General features: G+C 40.2%; 2 long non-coding RNA genes across 2 annotated transcripts in view; both read left to right on the forward strand.

Annotated features, from left to right (window-relative positions):
- The first annotated feature begins 3,777 nt into the window (after positions 1 to 3,777).
- Positions 3,778 to 5,376, forward strand: LOC122935005. Its single transcript, XR_006388757.1, has 3 exons — positions 3,778 to 3,807; positions 4,514 to 4,610; positions 5,306 to 5,376. It is a non-coding gene; the product is annotated as an uncharacterized LOC122935005 (long non-coding RNA).
- A 9,833-nt stretch (positions 5,377 to 15,209) lies between these two features.
- The window catches only part of LOC122938499, a 5,209-nt gene continuing 214 nt past the window's right edge, over positions 15,210 to 20,204 (forward strand). Inside the window, exons 1-2 of the long non-coding RNA XR_006390027.1 lie at positions 15,210 to 15,236; positions 19,996 to 20,092. This is a non-coding gene — a long non-coding RNA (uncharacterized LOC122938499). The remainder of the gene's footprint in view (positions 15,237 to 19,995; positions 20,093 to 20,204) is intronic.

Raw genomic sequence — 20,204 nt, forward strand, 5'->3', positions numbered from 1 at the left:
TCACTTTTTTGGCAGATTTTCCATTTTAATATTTTTTTTCCAGTTACAAAGCAAGGGTTAACAGCCAAACAAAACTCATTATTTATGGCCCTGATTCTGTAGTTTACAGAAACACCCCATATGTGGTCGTAAATTGCTGTACGGGCACACAGTAGGGCGCAGAAGGAAAGGAATGCCATACGGTTTTTGGAAGGCAGATTTTGCTGGACAGTTTTTTTGACACCATGTCCCATTTGAAGCCCCCCTGATGCACCCCTAGAGTAGAAACTCCAAAAAAGTGACCCCATCTAAGAAACTACACCCCTCAAGGTATTCAAAACTGATTTTACAAACTTTGTCAACCCTTTAGGTGTTGCACAAGATTTAATGGAAAATAGAGATACAATTTCAAAATTTCACTTTTTTGGCAGATTTTCCATTTTAATATTTTTTTTCCAGTTACAAAGCAAGGGTTAACAGCCAAACAAAACATTATTTATGGCCCTGATTCTGTAGTTTACAGAAACACCCCATATGTGGTCGTAAACTGCTGTACGGGCACACGGCAGGGCACAGAAGGAAAGGAATGCCATACGGTTTTTGGAAGGCAGATTTTGCTGGACAGTTTTTTTGACACCATGTCCCATTTGAAGCCCCCCTGATGCACCCCTAGAGTAGAAACTCCAAAAAAGTGACCCCATTTTAGAAAGTACGGAATAGGGTGGCAGTATTGTTGGTACTAGTTTAGGGTACATATGATTTTTGGTTGCTCTATATTACACTTTTTGTGCGGCAAGGTAACAAGAAATAGCTTTTTTGGCACGTTTTTTTTTTTGTTATTTACAACATTCATCTGACAGGTTAGATCATGTGGTAATTTTATAGAGCAGGTTGTCACGGACGCGGCGATACCTAATATGTATACAATTTTTTTTATTTATGTAAGTTTTATACAATAACTTCATTTTTAAAACCAAAAAATTGTTTAGTGTCTCCATAGTCTAAGAGCCATAGTTTTTACAGTTTTTGGGCGATTATCTTGATTAGGGTCTAATTTTTTGCGGGATGAGATGACGGTTTGATTGGCACTATTTTGGGGTGCATATGACTTTTTGATCGCTTGCTATTACACTTTTTGTGACGTAAGATGGCAAAAAATTGCTTTTTTTACACTTTTTTTTTCTTTTTTTTTTACGGTGCTCACCTGAGGGGTTAGGTCATGTGATAATTTTATAGAGCCGGTCGATACGGATGCGGCGATACCTAATATGTATACTTTATTTTTATTTATAAAAGTTTTACACAATTATTTTATTTTTGAAACAAAAAAAATCATGTTTTAGTGTTTCCATAGTCTAAGAGCCATAGTTTTTTCAGTTTTTGGGCGATTATCTTGAGTAGGGTCTCATTTTTTGCGGGATGAGATGACGGTTTTATTGGTACTATTTTGGCGTACATGCGACTTTTTTGATCACTTTTATTACCTTTTTTGGGAAGTAAGGTGGGCAAAATTTCAATTTTATCATAGTTTTTATTTTTTTATTTTTATGGCGTTCACCGTGCGGGGAAAGTAACATGACCGTTTTATAGATCAGGTCGTTACGGACGCGGCGATACCTAATATGTGTAGTGTATTTTTTTATTTTTATTTTTATTCAGTGATAAATGTTTTTTTATTTTATCTTAACTTTTTTCACTTTTTTTAAAAAAAATTGGACCCAGACCCACTTGGTTCTTGAAGATCCAGTGGGTCTGATGTCTGTAAAATACAGTACAGAAACTATATAGGTTTCTGCACTGTATTTTACTTACACTGAACAGATCTATGCTTTCAGCACAGATCTGTTCAGCACCATGGACAGCAGGACGCCTGAGCAGGCGTCCTGTTGCCATGGGAACCTTCCCCGTCTGTCACAACTTCGCAGACGGGGAAGGGTGAGGACGGGGCTTCAGGTGGCTCTCTGGGGGCTCTCTCCCTCTCCCTTCGGCGGGCTGCAAAGGCACAGCAGCCCCCCGATCGGAGAGGGAGGGAGCTCCTTGCGCTGTTAACCTTTTCCATACAGCGGTCCGTACGGACCGCTGCATGGAAAGGGTTAAACGGCTGACATCGCATCACCGATGTCAGCCGTTTATACCAGGGTGCCAGCAATGTGCTGGCACCCTGGTATAACCCACTAGACGCCAACGATTATGCAATGGGAGGCGGGCGTGGGATCGCGATCCCGCCTGCCGCACCGCCCGCCTCCCGCAACGCCCCCACTGCCTGCGACACCCCCCCTGCACCACCCGCCGGCATCAAATCATGCAGGGGTGCAGGGGGGGGTGCGCAATATTGATTTTAGGCACTCTGAAGTTTCTGATCCCCGCGGTCAGGGACCGCGGGGATCAGAAACTGCAAAAAGCGCAGCAAACCGCAGGTCTGAATTGACCTGCGGTTTGCTGCGATCGCCGACACGGGGGGGTCAAATGACCCCCCCCTGCATTGTTACGGGATGCCGGCTGAATGATTTCAGCCGGCGTCCCGTTCCGATTAACCCCCGCGGCGCCGGAATGCAGATTTTAAGTCAGGACGTACGGGTACGTCCTCGGTCCTTAAGGACTCGGGAAATAGGGCGTACCGGTACGTCCTCGGTCCTTAAGGGGTTAAATTATTAACAAATTGGTTAAAGGGCACCTATTTAAACAAAAATGCAGCCTCCTCCAAAACCCCTTAGCTGCCCTTACCATCTCCATTATAGGTGCGTTTTCCACCATCAGAGGTAGAAAAAAGCTTTTACCAATTTGCTAATAATTTAGGGAAAGGAACAAAGAGAAATTATATGAAGAAATAGCATACAACTCTACAAACTAAACATTACTGGACTTTATTAGTGATATTCTAGATAATAATAACTTACCTTTTCAACACACTTTTTGATAGGAATCACCCGATGTTACTTTGTCCTTGAAGATGAATTAGCTTCTATTGAAATGGTCTTCACCTATAGGATCCATCCATTGCATGGACTGGGCCCAAGGTACGTAAACATAGCAATACTAAGATTTGCATATGCTCTATACCTATATGACCCATCCATCTTATGGACTCCCCCTAAGTCTTAAAGATATCTCTAACAAGATATGCTCTTCACCTATAGGACCCATCATTTTTTAGATTGGGCCAGAGGAACTTATGCATATCTCTAACAAGATGATGATCTAGTCGTTGCCTTTTGGATCCATCCTTCTTAAGGATTAAACTCATTGTACTCAAGCACTACTTTTCTTGTAAAAGAACATCTGGAGGCACATAATCTGTTATATAATACAACCAACATAAAACCTTAGAGCACAGTATTTTATCAACTTTGTGCAAATTTTGAGAGAACATAGCTTTGCCAAAGCCCTAGTTCCGAACCTTGACTCTGCTATGTATTCTATTTCATGTAAAACAATGCTTTTTCAGCAACCTTCCTTAAATTATTAACAAATTGGTTAAAGGGCACCTATTTAAACAAAAATGCAGCCTCCTCCAAAACCCCTTAGCTGCCCTTACCATCTCCATTATAGGTGCGTTTTCCACCATCAGAGGTAGAAAAAAGCTTTTACCAATTTGCTAATAATTTAGGGAAAGGAACAAAGAGAAATTACATGAAGAAATAGCATACAACTCTACAAACTAAACATTACTGGACTTTATTAGTGATATTCTAGATAATAATAACTTACCTTTTCAACACACTTTTTGATAGGAATCACCCGATGTTACTTTGTCCTTGAAGATGAATTAGCTTCTATTGAAATGGTCTTCACCTATAGGATCCATCCATTGCATGGACTGGGCCCAAGGTACGTAAACATAGCAATACTAAGATTTGCATATGCTCTTCACCTATAGGACCCATCCATCTTATGGACTCCCCCCTAGGTCTTAAAGATATCTCTAACAAGATATGCTCTTCACCTATAGGACCCATCATTTTTTAGATTGGGCCAGAGGAACTTATGCATATCTCTAACAAGATGATGATCTAGTCGTTGCCTTTTGGATCCATCCTTCAGACTTCTTGTACTCAAGCACTTCTTTTCTTGTAAAAGAACATCTGGAGGCACATACTCTTTTATATAATACAACCAACATAAAACCCTAGAGCACAGTATTTTATCAACTTTGTGCAAAGTTTGAGAGAACATAGCTTTGCCAAAGCCCTAGTTCTGAACCTAGACTCTGCTATGTATTCTATTTCAAGTAAAACAATGCTTTTTAAGCAACCTTCCTTAAATTATTAACAAATTGGTTAAAGGGCACCTATTTAAACAAAAATGCAGCCTCCTTCAAAACCCCTTAGCTGCCCTTACCATCTCCATTATAGGTGCGTTTTCCACCATCAGAGGTAGAAAAAAGCTTTTACCAATTTGCTAATAATTTAGGGAAAGGAACAAAGAGAAATTACATGAAGCAATAGCATACAACTCTACAAACTAAACATTACTGGACTTTATTTGTGATATTCTAGATAATAATAACTTACCTTTTCAACACACTTTTTGATAGGAATCACCCGATGTTACTTTGTCCTTGAAGATGAATTAGCTTCTATTGAAATGGTCTTCACCTATAGGATCCATCCATTGCATGGACTGGGCCCAAGGTACGTAAACATAGCAATACTAAGATTTGCATATGCTCTTCACCTATAGGACTTATCCATCCCCCTAGGTCTTAAAGATATCTCTAACAAGATATGCTCTTCACCTATAGGACCCATCATTTTTTAGATTGGGCCAGAGGAACTTATGCATATCTCTAACAAGATGATGATCTAGTCGTTGCCTTTTGGATCCATCCTTCAGACTTCTTGTACTCAAGCACTTCTTTTCTTGTAAAAGAACATCTGGAGGCACATACTCTTTTATATAATACAACCAACATAAAACCCTAGAGCACAGTATTTTATCAACTTTGTGCAAAGTTTGAGAGAACATAGCTTTGCCAAAGCCCTAGTTCTGAACCTAGACTCTGCTATGTATTCTATTTCAAGTAAAACAATGCTTTTTAAGCAACCTTCCTTAAATTATTAACAAATTGGTTAAAGGGCACCTATTTAAACAGAAATGCAGCCTCCTCCAAAACCTCTTAGCTGCCCTTACCATCTCCATTATAGGTGCGTTTTCCACCATCAGAGGTAGAAAAAAGCTCTTACCAATTTGCTAATAATTTAGAGAAAGGAACAAAGAGAAATTACATAAAGAAATAGCATAAAACTCTACAAACTAAACCTTACTGGACTATATCAGTGATATTCTAGATAATAATAACTTACCCTTTCAACACACTTTTTGTTAGGAATCACCCGATGTTACTTTGTCCTTGAAGATGAATTAGCTTCTATTGATATGGTCTTCACCTATAGGATCCATCCATTGCATGGACTGGGTCCAAGATACGTAAACATAGCAATACTAAGATTTGCATATGCTCTTCACCTTCAGGACCCATCCATCTTATGGACTCCCCCCTAGGTCTTAAAGATATCTCTAACAAGATATGCTCTTCACCTATAGGACCCATCATTTTTTAGATTGGGCCCAAGGAACTTATGCATATCTCTAACAAGATGATTATCTAGTCGTTGCCTTTTGGATCCATCCTTCAGACTTCTTGTACTCAAGCACTTCTTTTCTTGTAAAAGAACATCTGGAGGCACATACTCTTTTATATAATACAACTAGGGATGAGCGAACTCGAACTGTATAGTTCGGGTTCGTACCGAATTTTGGGGTGTCCGTGACACGGACCCGAACCCGGACATTTTCGTAAAAGTCCGGGTTCGGGTTCGGTGTTCGTCGCTTTCTTCGCGCTTTTGTGACGCTTTCTTGGCGCTTTTTGAAAGGCTGCAAAGCAGCCAATCAACAAGCGTCATACTACTTGCCCCAAGAGGCCATCACAGCCATGCCTACTATTGGCATGGCTGTGATTGGCCAGAGCACCATGTGACCCAGCCTCTATTTAAGCTGGAGTCACATAGCGCCGCCCGTCACTCTGCTCTGATTAGCGTAGGGAGAGGTTGCGGCTGCGACAGTAGGGCGAGATTAGGCAGATTAACTCCTCCAAAGGACTTGATTAACTGATCGATCTGCAGCTGTGGATCATTGAGCTGCTGATCCTCAATTGCTCACTGTTTTTAGGCTGCACAGACCGTTTGTCAGTCTCATTTTTCTGGGGTGATCGGCGGCCATTTTGTGTCTTGTGGTGCGCCAGCACAAGCTGCGACCAAGTGCATTTAACCCTCAATGGTGTGGTTGTTTTTTGGCTAAAGCCTACATCAGGGTGAAGCTGTCACACCAAGTGCATTTAACCAGCAATAGTCTGTTCATTTTTTGGCCATATACAAAATCAGGGGCAAGCTGCGCCTGTCACCAAGTGCATTTAACCCTCAATGGTGTGGTTGTTTTTTGGCTAAAGCCTACATCAGGGTGAAGCTGTCACACCAAGTGCATTTAACCAGCAATAGTCTGTTCATTTTTTGGCCATATACAAAATCAGGGGCAAGCTGCGCCTGTCACCAAGTGCATTTAACCCTCAATGGTGTGGTTGTTTTTTGGCTAAAGCCTACATCAGGGTGAAGCTGTCACACCAAGTGCATTTAACCAGCAATAGTCTGTTCATTTTTTGGCCATATACAAAATCAGGGGCAAGCTGCGCCTGTCACCAAGTGCATTTAACCCTCAATGGTGTGGTTGTTTTTTGGCTAAAGCCTACATCAGGGTGAAGCTGTCACACCAAGTGCATTTAACCAGCAATAGTCTGTTCATTTTTTGGCCATATCCCAGTCTAATTCTGTCACTAAATCCATACCGGTCACCCAGCGCCTAAATACTAGGCCTCAAATTTATATCCAGCTAAATCTGTCCCTAGTGCTGTAGCTGGGCGAGTTATTTAGTGTCCGTTCAAGCACATTTCTTGTTCTGGGTTGAAATACAATTCTCAATTTAGCAATTTCATAATTTAGTGGTTCCTGCTATATCAGAGCTCTTTGAAATCTATCCCAAAAAGGGTATATAATATTGAAGGTGCACATAGGGTCATTCAGAGTAACTTCACACACACCCGCTACTGTGTATTTCCAAGTCTAATTCTGTCACTAAATCCATACCGGTGACCCAGCGCCTAAATACTAGGCCTCAAATTTAATTCCCTCTAAATCTCTCGTTACCCACCGCTGTACTGTTGTTGCTGGGCAAGATATTTAGTGTCCGTCAAAGCACATTTTTTGTTCTGGGTTGAAGTACAATTCCCAATTTAGCAATTTCATAATTTAGTGGTTTCTGCTATATCAGAGCTATTTGAAATCTATCCCAAAAAGGGTATATAATATTGAAGGTGCACATAGGGTCATTCAGAATAACTTCACACACACCCGCTACTGTGTATTTCCAAGTCTAATTCTGTCACTAAACCCATACCTGTCACCCAGCGCCTAAATACTAGGCCTCAAATTTAAATCCCTCTAAATCTCTCGTTACCGTTGTCCTGTTGTAGCTGGGAAAGTTATTTAGTGCCCGTCAAAGCACATTTTTTGTTCTGGGTTGAAGTACAATTCCCAATTTAGCAATTTCATAATTTAGTGGTTCCTGCTATATCAGAGCTATTTGAAATCTATCCCAAAAAGGGTATATAATATTGAAGGTGCACATAGGGTCATTCAGAATAACTTCACACACACCCGCTACTGTGTATTTCCAAGTCTAATTCTGTCACTAAATCCATACCGGTGACCCAGCGCCTAAATACTAGGCCTCAAATTTAATTCCCTCTAAATCTCTCGTTACCCACCGGTGTACTGTTGTTGCTGGGCAAGATATTTAGTGTCCGTCAAAGCACATTTTTTGTTCTGGGTTGAAGTACAATTCCCAATTTAGCAATTTCATAATTTAGTGGTTTCTGCTATATCAGAGCTATTTGAAATCTATCCCTAAAAGGGTATATAATATTGAAGGTGCACATAGGGTCATTCAGAATAACTTCACACACACCCGCTACTGTGTATTTCCAAGTCTAATTCTGTCACTAAACCCATACCTGTCACCCAGCGCCTAAATACTAGGCCTCAAATTTAAATCCCTCTAAATCTCTCGTTACCGTTGTCCTGTTGTAGCTGGGAAAGTTATTTAGTGCCCGTCAAAGCACATTTTTTGTTCTGGGTTGAAGTACAATTCCCAATTTAGCAATTTCATAATTTAGTGGTTCCTGCTATATCAGAGCTATTTGAAATCTATCCCAAAAAGGGTATATAATATTGAAGGTGCACATTGGGTCATTCAGAATAACTTCACACACACGCTTCTGTGCATTTCCAAGTCTAATTCTGTCACTAAATCCATACCGGTGACCCAGCGCCTAAATACTAGGCCTCAAATTTAATTCCCTCTAAATCTCTCGTTACCCACCGCTGTACTGTTGTTGCTGGGCAAGATATTTAGTGTCCGTCAAAGCACATTTTTTGTTCTGGGTTGAAGTACAATTCCCAATTTAGCAATTTCATAATTTAGTGGTTTCTGCTATATCAGAGCTATTTGAAATCTATCCCTAAAAGGGTATATAATATTGAAGGTGCACATTGGGTCATTCAGAATAACTTCACACACACACGCTTCTGTGCATTTCCAAGTCTAATTCTGTCACTAAATCCATACCGGTCACCCAGCGCCTAAATACTAGGCCTCAAACGCAGCCGCCTGTCTACAGCCAATGTGGACAAGCTGACGTTCATAAAAATGAACCAGGCATGGATCCCACAGGATCTGTCCGTCCCTTGTCCAGATTAGACATTAACTACCTCCCCTTAACCATATATTATTGGACTCCAGGGCACTTCCTCATTCAATCCTATTTTTATTTTCATTTTACCATTATATTGCGAGGCTACCCAAAGTTGAATGAACCTCTCCTCTGTCTGGGTGCCGGGGCCTAAATATATGCCAATGGACTGTTCCAATGTTGGGTGATGTGAAGCCTGATTCTCTGCTATGACATGCAGACTGATTCTCTGCTGACATGAAGCCAGATCCTCTGTTACGGGACCTCTCTCCTCTGCCTGTGTGCTGGGCCTAAATTTATGAAAATGGACTCTTACAGTGGTGGGTGACGTGAAGCCTGATTCTCTGCTATGATATGAAGACTGATTCTCTGCTGACATGAAGCCAGATTGTCTGTTACGGGACCTCTCTCCTCTGCCTGGGTGCTGGGCCTAAATATATGCCAATGGACTGTTGCAGTGGTGGCTGACGTGAAGCCTCATTCTCTGCTATGACATGCAGACTGATTCTCTGCTGACATGAAGCCAGATTGTCTGTTACGGGACCTCTCTCCTCTGCCTGGGTGCTGGGTAGTGTTGAGCGCGAATATTCGAAAAGCAAATTTTTTTCGCGAATATCGCAACTTCGCGATTTCGCGAATATTTCGAATATAGTGCTATATATTCGTAAAAACGAATATTCGTTTTTTGTTTTTTCCCCCCCCCACAAAATTACAGTACACATATAATTGATTGTTTCCCAAAGGTCCAACAGCTCAGATCTTACTCACATTGCCTAGAAAGTGATTGAGGCGCGAATCTTCGTAAGGCGATTTTATTAGCGCACATGCGAATATCGGCACGTCCCAGAACAGAGGCAAAGGGCTTTGCATTCATACATTAGTGAATTGAGTTGCGAATCTTCGTAAGGCGATTTTATTAGCGCACATGCGAATATCGGCACGTCCCAGAACAGAGGCAAAGGGCTTTGCATTCATACATTAGTGAATTGAGTTGCGAATCTTCGTAAGGCGATTTTATTAGCGCACATGCGAATATCTACACTTGTCCCAGAACAGAGGCAAAGGGCTTTGCATTCATACATTAGTGATTGAATTGAGCTGCGAATCTTCGTAAGGCGATTTTATTAACGCAAATGCAAATATCTACACTTGTCCCCAGAACAGAGAGGCAAAGGCCTGTGCATTCATATAGTATAGCACCATATTCGCGAATACGTAGAACTTCGTAAAATTCGATTTACGAATATTCGTATTTTTTATTTTACTTTCCACCTTACAGATTACATTGATCTGTACTCTGTCAACTACTGTCATCACCCCCCACTGTATCTCGATTGATTCCCAAAAGTCTCACATTCCCTAGAAAGTGATTGAGTTGCGAATCTTCGTAAGGCGATTTTATTAGCGCACATGCGAATATCTACACTTGTCCCAGAACAGAGGCAAAGGGCTTTGCATTCATACATTAGTGATTGAATTGAGCTGCGAATCTTCGTAAGGCGATTTTATTAACGCAAATGCAAATATCTACACTTGTCCCCAGAACAGAGAGGCAAAGGCCTGTGCATTCATATAGTATAGCACCATATTCGCGAATACGTAGAACTTCGTAAAATTTGATTAACGAAAATTCGTATTTTTTATTTTACTTTCCACCTTACAGATTACATTGATCTGTACTCTGTCAACTACTGTCATCACCCCCCACTGTATCTCGATTGATTCCCAAAAGTCTCACATTCCCTAGAAAGTGATTGAGGTGCGAATCTTCGTAAGGCGATTTTATTAGCGCACATGCGAATATCTACACTTGTCCCAGAACAGAGGCAAAGGGCATTGCATTCATACATTAGTGATTGAATTGAGTTGCGAATCTTCGTAAGGCGATTTCATTAGCGCACATGTGAATTTTGCATAGCATATGTATTATGCGATGCGAAAATTCGAATTATCGCATATGCGAAATAATAACGAATTTGAATAATCGCGAATATTTTACGAATATTCTTTCGAATATTCACAAAATTTCGCGAATTCGAATATGGGACATGCCGCTCAACACTAGTGCTGGGCCTAAATTTATGACAATGGACTGTTGCAGTGGTGGGTGACGTGAAGCCTGATTCTCTGCTATGACATGCAGACTGATTCTCTGCTGACATGAAGCCAGATTGTCTGTTACGGGACCTCTCTCCTCTGCCTGGGTGCTGGGCCTAAATATATGCCAATGGACTGTTGCAGTGGTGGCTGACGTGAAGCCTCATTCTCTGCTATGACATGCAGACTAATTCTCTGCTGACATGAAGACAGATTCTCTGTTACGGGACCTCTCTCCTCTGCCTGGGTGCCGGGGCCTAAATATCTGAGAATGGACTGTTCCAGTGGTGGGTGACGGGAAGCCAGATTCTCTGCTATGGAACCTCTCTCCAATTGATTTTGGTTAATTTTTATTTATTTAATTTTTATTTTTATTCATTTCCCTATCCACATTTGTTTGCAGGGGATTTACCTACATGTTGCTGCCTTTTGCAGCCCTCTAGCTCTTTCCTGGGCTGTTTTACAGCCTTTTTAGTGCCGAAAAGTTCGGGTCCCCATTGACTTCAATGGGGTTCGGGTTCGGGACGAAGTTCGGATCGGGTTCGGATCCCGAACCCGAACATTTCCGGGATGTTCGGCCGAACTTCTCGAACCCGAACATCCAGGTGTTCGCTCAACTCTAAATACAACCAACATAAAACCCTAGAGCACAGTATTTTATCAACTTTGTGCAAAGTTTGAGAGAACGTAGCTTTGTCAAAGCCCTAGTTCTGAACCTAGACTCTGCTATGTATTCTATTTCATGTAAAACAATGCTTTTTAAGCAACCTTCCTTAAATTATTAACAAATTGGTTAAAGGGCACCTATTTAAATAAAAAATGCAGCCTCCTCCAAAACCCCTTAGCTGCCCTTACCATCTCCATTATAGGTGCGTTTTCCACCATCAGAGGTAGAAAAAAGCTTTTACCAATTTGCTAACAATTTAGGGAAAGGAACAAAGAGAAATTACATGAAGAAATAGCATACAACTCTACAAACTAAACATTACTGGACTTTATTAGTGATATTCTAGATAATAATAACTTACCTTTTCAACACACTTTTTGATAGGAAACACCCGATGTTACTTTGTCCTTGAAGATGAATTAGCTTCTATTGAAATGCTCTTCACCTATAGGATCCATCCATTGCATGGACTGGGCCCAAGGTACATAAGCATAGCAATGCTAAGATTTGCATATGCTCTTCATCTATAGGACCCATCCATCTTATGGACTCCCCCCTAGGTCTTAAAGATATCTCTAACAAGATATGCTCTTCACCTATAGGACCCATCATTCTTTAGATTGGGCCATAGGAACTTATGCATATCTCTAACAAGATGATGATCTAGTCATTGCCTTTTGGATCTATCCTTCAAAATTCTTGTTCTCAAGCACTTCTTTTCTTCTAAAAGAACATCTGGAGACACATACTCTTTCATATAATACAACCAACATAAAACCCTAGAGCACAGTATTTTATCAACTTTGTGCAAAGTTTGAGAGAACGTAGCTTTGTCAAAGCCCTAGTTCTGAACCTAGACTCTGCTATGTATTCTATTTCATGTAAAACAATGCTTTTTAAGCAACCTTCCTTAAATTATTAACAAATTGGTTAAAGGGCACCTATTTAAACAAAAATGCAGCCACCTCCAAAACCCCTTAGCTGCCCTTACCATCTCCATTATAGGTGCGTTTTCCACCATCAGAGGTAGAAAAAAGCTTTTACCAATTTGCTAATAATTTAGAGAAAGGAACAAAGAGAAATAACCTGAAGAATTAGCATAAAACTCTACAAACTAAACCTTACTGGACTATATCAGTGATATTCTAGATAATAATAACTTACCCTTTCAACACACTTTTTGGTAGGAATCACCCGATGTTACTTTGTCCTTGAAGATGAATTAGCTTCTATTGATATGGTCTTCGCCTATAGGATCCATCCATTGCATGGACTGGGTCCAAGGTACGTAAACATAGCAATACTAAGATTTGCATATACTCTTCACCTTCAGGACCCATCCATCTTATGGACTCCCCCCTAGGTCTTAAAGATATCTCTAACAAGATATGCTTTTCACCTATAGGACCCATCATTTTTTAGATTGGGCCCAAGGAACTTATGCATATCTCTAACAAGATGATTATCTAGTCGTTGCCTTTTGGATCCATCCTTTAGACTTATTGTACTCAAGCACTTCTTTTCTTGTAAAAGAACATCTGGAGGCACATACTCTTTTATATAATACACCCAACATAAAACCCTAGAGCACAGTATTTTCTCAACTTTGTGCAAAGTTTGAGAGAACATAGCTTTGCCAAAGCCCTAGTTCTGAACCTAGACTCTGCTATGTATTCTATTTCAAGTAAAACAATGCTTTTTAAGCAACCTTCCTTAAATTATTAACAAATTGGTTAAAGGGCACCTATTTAAACAAAAATGCAGCCTCCTCCAAAACCCCTTAGCTGCCCTTACCATCTCCATTATAGGTGCGTTTTCCACCATCAGAGGTAGAAAAAAGCTTTTACCAATTTGCTAATAATTTAGAGAAAGGAACAAAGAGAAATAACCTGAAGAATTAGCATAAAACTCTACAAACTAAACCTTACTGGACTATATCAGTGATATTCTAGATAATAATAACTTACCCTTTCAACACACTTTTTGGTAGGAATCACCCGATGTTACTTTGTCCTTGAAGATGAATTAGCTTCTATTGATATGGTCTTCGCCTATAGGATCCATCCATTGCATGGACTGGGTCCAAGGTACGTAAACATAGCAATACTAAGATTTGCATATACTCTTCACCTTCAGGACCCATCCATCTTATGGACTCCCCCCTAGGTCTTAAAGATATCTCTAACAAGATATGCTTTTCACCTATAGGACCCATCATTTTTTAGATTGGGCCCAAGGAACTTATGCATATCTCTAACAAGATGATTATCTAGTCGTTGCCTTTTGGATCCATCCTTTAGACTTATTGTACTCAAGCACTTCTTTTCTTGTAAAAGAACATCTGGAGGCACATACTCTTTTATATAATACACCCAACATAAAACCCTAGAGCACAGTATTTTCTCAACTTTGTGCAAAGTTTGAGAGAACATAGCTTTGCCAAAGCCCTAGTTCTGAACCTAGACTCTGCTATGTATTCTATTTCAAGTAAAACAATGCTTTTTAAGCAACCTTCCTTAAATTATTAACAAATTGGTTAAAGGGCACCTATTTAAACAAAAATGCAGCCTCCTCCAAAACCCCTTAGCTGCCCTTACCATCTCCATTATAGGTGCGTTTTCCACCATCAGAGGTAGAAAAAAGCTTTTACCAATGTGCTAATAATTTAGAGAAAGGAACAAAGAGAAAAAACATGAAGAATTAGCATAAAACTCTACAAACTAAACCTTACTGGACTATATCAGTGATATTCTAGATAATAATAACTTACCCTTTCAACACACTTTTTGATAGGAATCACCCGATGTTACTTTGTCCTTGAAGATGAATTGGCTTCTATTGATATGGTCTTCATCTATAGGATCCATCCATTGCATGGACTGGGTCCAAGGTACGTAAACATAGCAATACTAAGATTTGCATATGCTCTTCACCTATAGGACCCATCCATCTTATGGACTCCCCCCTAGGTCATAAAGATATCTCTAACAAGATATGCTCTTCACCTATAGGACCCATCATTTTTTAGATTCGGCCCAAGGAACTTATGCATATCTCTAACAAGATGATGATCTAGTCGTTGCCTTTTGGATACATCCTTCAGACTTCTTGTACTCAAGTACTTCTTTTCTTGTAAAAGAACATCTGGAGGCACATACTCTTTTATATAATACAACCAACATAAAACCCTAGAGCACAGTATTTTATCAACTTTGTGCAAAGTTTGAGAGAACATAGCTTTGCCAAAGCCCTAGTTCTGAACGTAGACTCTGCTATGTATTCTATTTCAAGTAAAACAATGCTTTTTAAGCAACCTTCCTTAAATTATTAACAAATTGGTTAAAGGGCACCTATTTAAACAAAAATGCAGCCTCCTCCAAAACCCCTTAGCTGCCCTTACCATTTCCATTATAGGTGCGTTTTCCACCATCAGAGGTAGAAAAAAGCTTTTACCAATTTGCTAATAATTTAGGGAAAGGAACAAAGAGAAATTACATGAAGAAATAGCATACAACTCTACAAACTAAACATTACTGGACTTTATTAGTGATATTCTAGATAATAATAACTTACCTTTTCAACACACTTTTTGATAGGAATCACCCGATGTTACTTTGTCCTTGAAGATAAATTAGCTTCTATTGAAATGGTCTTCACCTATAGAATCCATCCATTGCATGGACTGGGCCCAAGGTACGTAAACATAGCAATACTAAGATTTGCATATGCTCTTCACCTATATGACCCATCCATCTTATGGACTCCCCCTAGGTCTTAAAGATATCTCTAACAAGATATGGTCTTCACCTATAGGACCCATCATTTTTTAGATTGGGCCAGAGGAACTTATGCATATCTCTAACAAGATGATGATCTAGTCGTTGCCTTTTGGATCCATCCTTCTTATGGATTAAACTCCTTGTACTCAAGCACTACTTTTCTTGTGAAAGAACATCTGGAGGCACATACTCTTTTATATAATACAACCAACATAAAACTCTAGAGCACAGTATTTTATCAACTTTGTGCAAATTTTGAGAAAACATAGCTTTGCCAAAGCCCTAGTTCTGAACCTAGACTCTGCTATGTATTCTATTTCATGTAAAACAATGCTTTTTCAGCAACCTTCCTTAACCCCTTAAGGACATAGGGCGTACCGGTACGCCCTATTTCCCGAGTCCTTAAGGACCAAGGGCGTACCGGTACGTCCTAACTTAAAATCTTAATTCCGGCGCCGCTGGGGTTAATCGGAACGGGATTTCGGCTGAAATCATTCAGCCGGCATCCCGTAACAACGCAGGGGGGGGTCATTTGACCCCCCCGTATCGGCGATCGCAGAAAACCGCAGGTCAATTCAGACCTGCGGTTTGCTGCGCTTTTTGCCGTTTCTGATCCCCGCGGTCCCTGACCGCGGGGATCAGAAACTTCAGAGTGCCCGAAATCAATATTGTTAACCCCCCCCTGCACCCCTGCACGATTTGATGGCGGCGGGTGGTGCAGGGGGGGTGTCGCATGCAGTGGGGGCGTTGCGGGAGGCGGGCGGTGCGGCAGGCGGGATCGCGATCCCCCGCCCGCCTCCCATTGCATAATCGTTGGTGTACAGTGGGTATACCAGGGTGCCAGCACATTGCTGGCACCCTGGTATAAACGGCTGACATCGTTGATGCGATGTCAGCCGTTTAACCCTTTCCATACAGCGGTCCGTACGGACCGCTGTATGGAAAAGGTTAACAGTAAGAGGGAGCTCCCTCCCTCTCCGATCGGGGGGCTGCTGTGCCTTTGCAGCCCCCCGATGGGAGAAGGAGAGAGCCCCCAGACAGCCCCCCCAGAACCCCGTCCTTACCCTTCCCCGTCTGCGAAGTTCTGACCATAACTGAGCAGACGGGGAAGGTTCCCATGGCAACAGGACGCCTGATCAGGCGTCCTGCTGTCCATGGTGCTGAACAGATCTGTGCTGAAAGCATAGACCTGTTCAGTGTAAGTAAAATACAGTGCAGAAACCTATATAGGTTCTGTTCTGTATTTTACAGACATCAGACCCACTGGATCTTCAAGAACCAAGTGGGTCTGGGTCAAAAAAATCAAATAAAAAGTGAAAAAAGTTAAGATAAAAAAAAAAAACATTTATCACTGAATAAAAATTAAAAAAATAAAATACACTACACATATTAGGTATCGCCGCGTCCGTAACGACCTGATCTATAAAATGGTCATGTTACTTTCCCCGCACAGTGAACGTCATAAAAATAAAAAAATAAAAACTATGAGAAAATTGAAATTTTGCCCACCTTACTTCCCAAAAAAGGTAATAAAAGTGATCAAAAAAGTCGCATGTACGCCAAAATAGTACCAATCAAACCGTCATCTCATCCCGCAAAAAATGAGACCCTACTCAAGATAATCGCCCAAAAACTGAAAAAACTATGGCTCTTAGACTATGGAAACACTAAAACATGATTTTTTTTGGTTTCAAAAATAAAATCATTGTGTAAAATGTACATAAATAAAAATAAAGTATACATATTAGGTATCGCCGCGTCCGTATCGACCGGCTCTATATAAATATCACATGACCTAACCCCTCAGGTGACCACCGTAAAAAAAAAAAAAAAAAAACTGTGTAAAAAAAGCAATTTTTTGCCATCTTACGTCACAAAAAGTGTAATAGCAAGCGATCAAAAAGTCATATGCACCCCAAAATAGTGCCAATCAAACTGTCATCTCACCCCGCAAAAAATTAGACCCTACTCAAGATAATCACCCAAAAACTGAAAAAACTATGGCTCTTAGACTATGGAGACACTAAACAATTTTTTGGTTTTCAAAATGAAGTTATTGTATAAAACTTACATAAATAAAAAAAATTGTATACATATTAGGTATCGCCGCGTCCGTGACAACCTGCTCTATAAAATTACCACGTGATCTAACCTGTCAGATGAATGTTGTAAATAACAAAAAAAAAAAACATGCCAAAAAAGCTATTTCTTGTTACCTTGCCGCACAAAAAGTGTAATATAGAGCAACCAAAAATCATATGTACCCTAAACTAGTACCAACAATACTGCCACCCTATTCCGTACTTTCTAAAATGGGGTCACTTTTTTTGGAGTTTCTACTCTAGGGGTGCATCAGGGGGGCTTCAAATGGGACATGGTGTCAAAAAACCAGTCCAGCAAAATCTGCCTTCCAAAAACCGTATGGCATTCCTTTTCTTCTGCACCCTGCCGTGTGCCCGTACAGTAGTTTAGGACCACATATGGGGTGTTTCTGTAAACTACAGAATCAGGGCCATAAATAATGAGTTTTGTTTGGCTGTTAACCCTTGCTTTGTTACAGGAAAAAAAATATTAAAATGGAAAATCTGCCAAAAAAGTGAAATTTTGAAATTGTATCTCTATTTTCCATTGAATCTTGTGCAACACCTAAAGGGTTAACAAAGTTTGTAAAATCAGTTTTGAATACCTTGAGGGGTGTAGTTTCTTAGATGGGGTCACTTTTATGGAGTTTCTACTCTAGGGGGGCATCAGGGGGGCTCCAAATGGGACATGGTGTCAAAAAACCAGTCCAGCAAAATCTGCCTTCCAAAAACCGTATGGCATTCCTTTCCTTCTGCGCCCTGCCGTGTGCCCGTACAGTAGTTTACGACCACATATGGGGTGTTTCTGTAAACTACAGAATCAGGGCCATAAATAATGAGTTTTGTTTGGCTGTTAACCCTTGCTTTGTTACTGGAAAAAAAATATTAAAATGGAAAATCTGCCAAAAAAGTGAAATTTTGAAATTATATCTCTATTTTCCATTGAATCTTGTGCAACACCTAAAGGGTTAACAAAGTTTGTAAAATCAGTTTTGAATACCTTGAGGGGTGTAGTTTCTTAGATGGGGTCACTTTTATGGAGTTTCTACTCTAGGGGTGCATCAGGGGGGCTTCAAATGGGACATGGTGTCAAAAAAACTGTCCAGCACAATCTGGCTTCCAAAAACCATACGGCGCACCTTTCACTCTACGCCCCGCTGTGTGGCCGTACAGTAGTTTATGGCCACATATGGGGTGTTTCTGTAAACAGTAGAGTCAGGGCAATAAAGATACAGTCTTGTTTGGCTGTTAACCCTTGCTTTGTTAGTGGAAAAAATGGGTTAAAATGGAAAATTAGGCAAAAAAATGAAATTCTCAAATTTCATCCCCATTTGCCAATAACTCTTGTGCAACACCTAAAGTGTTAACGGAGTTTGTAAAATCAGTTTTGAATACCTTGAGGGGTGTAGTTTCTTAGATGGGGTCACTTTTATGGAGTTTCTACTCTAGGGGTGCATCAGGGGGCTTCAAATGGACATGGTGTCAAAAAAACTGTCCAGCAAAATCTGGCTTCCAAAAACCATACGGCGCACCTTTCACTCTACGCCCCGCTGTGTGGCCGTACAGTAGTTTATGGCCACATATGGGGTGTTTCTGTAAACAGCAGAGTCAGGGCAATAAAGATACAGTCTTGTTTGGCTGTTAACCCTTGCTTTGTTAGTGGAAAAAATGGGTTAAAATGGAAAATTAGGCAAAAAAATGAAATTCTCAAATTTCATCCCCATTTGCCAATAACTCTTGTGCAACACCTAAAGGGTTAACGGAGTTTGTAAAATCAGTTTTGAATACCTTGAGGGGTGTAGTTTATAGAATGGGGTCATTTTTGGGCGGTTTCTATTATGTAAGCCTCGCAAAGTGACTTCAGAGCTGTAGTGGTCCCTAAAAATTGGGTTTTTGTAAATTTCTGAAAAATTTCAAGATTTGCTTCTAAACTTCTAAGCCTTGTAACATCCCCAAAAAATAAAATATCATTCCCAAAATAATTCAAACATGAAGTAGACATATGGGGAATGTTAAGTCATCACAATTTTTTGGGGTATTACTATGTATTACAGAAGTAGAGAAACTGAAACTTTGAAATTTGCTAATTTTTCCAAATTTTTGGTAAATTAGGTATTTTATTATGCAAAAAAATTATTTTTTTTGACTTTTTTTTACTAGTATCATGAAGTACAATATGTGACGAAAAAACAATCTCAGAATGGCCTGGATAAGTCAAAGCGTTTTAAAGTTATCACCACTTAAAGTGACACTGGTCAGATTTGCAAAAAATGGCCTGGTCCTTAAGGTGAAAATGAGCCCGGTCCTTAAGGGGTTAAATTATTAACAAATTGTTTAAAGGGCACCTATTTAAATAAAAAATGCAGCCTCCTCCAAAACCCCTTAGCTGCCCTTACCATCTCCATTATAGGTGCGTTTTCCACCATCAGAGGTAGAAAAAAGCTTTTACCAATTTGTTAATAATTTAGGGAAAGGAACAAAGAGAAATTACATGAAGAAATAGCATACAACTCTACAAACTAAACATTACTGGACTTTATTAGTGATATTCTAGATAATAATAACTTACCTTTTCAACACACTTTTTGATAGGAATCACCCGATGTTACTTTGTCCTTGAAGATGAATTAGCTTCTATTGAAATGGTCTTCACCTATAGAATCCATCCATTGCATGGACTGGGCCCAAGGTACGTAAACATAGCAATACTAAGATTTGCATATGCTCTTCACCTATATGACCCATCCATCTTATGGACTCCCCTAGGTCTTAAAGATATCTCTAACAAGATATGGTCTTCA

The sequence above is a fragment of the Bufo gargarizans genome, chromosome 1, assembly GCF_014858855.1.
Source record: "Bufo gargarizans isolate SCDJY-AF-19 chromosome 1, ASM1485885v1, whole genome shotgun sequence".
In the NCBI taxonomy this organism is placed as follows: Eukaryota; Metazoa; Chordata; class Amphibia; order Anura; family Bufonidae; genus Bufo; species Bufo gargarizans.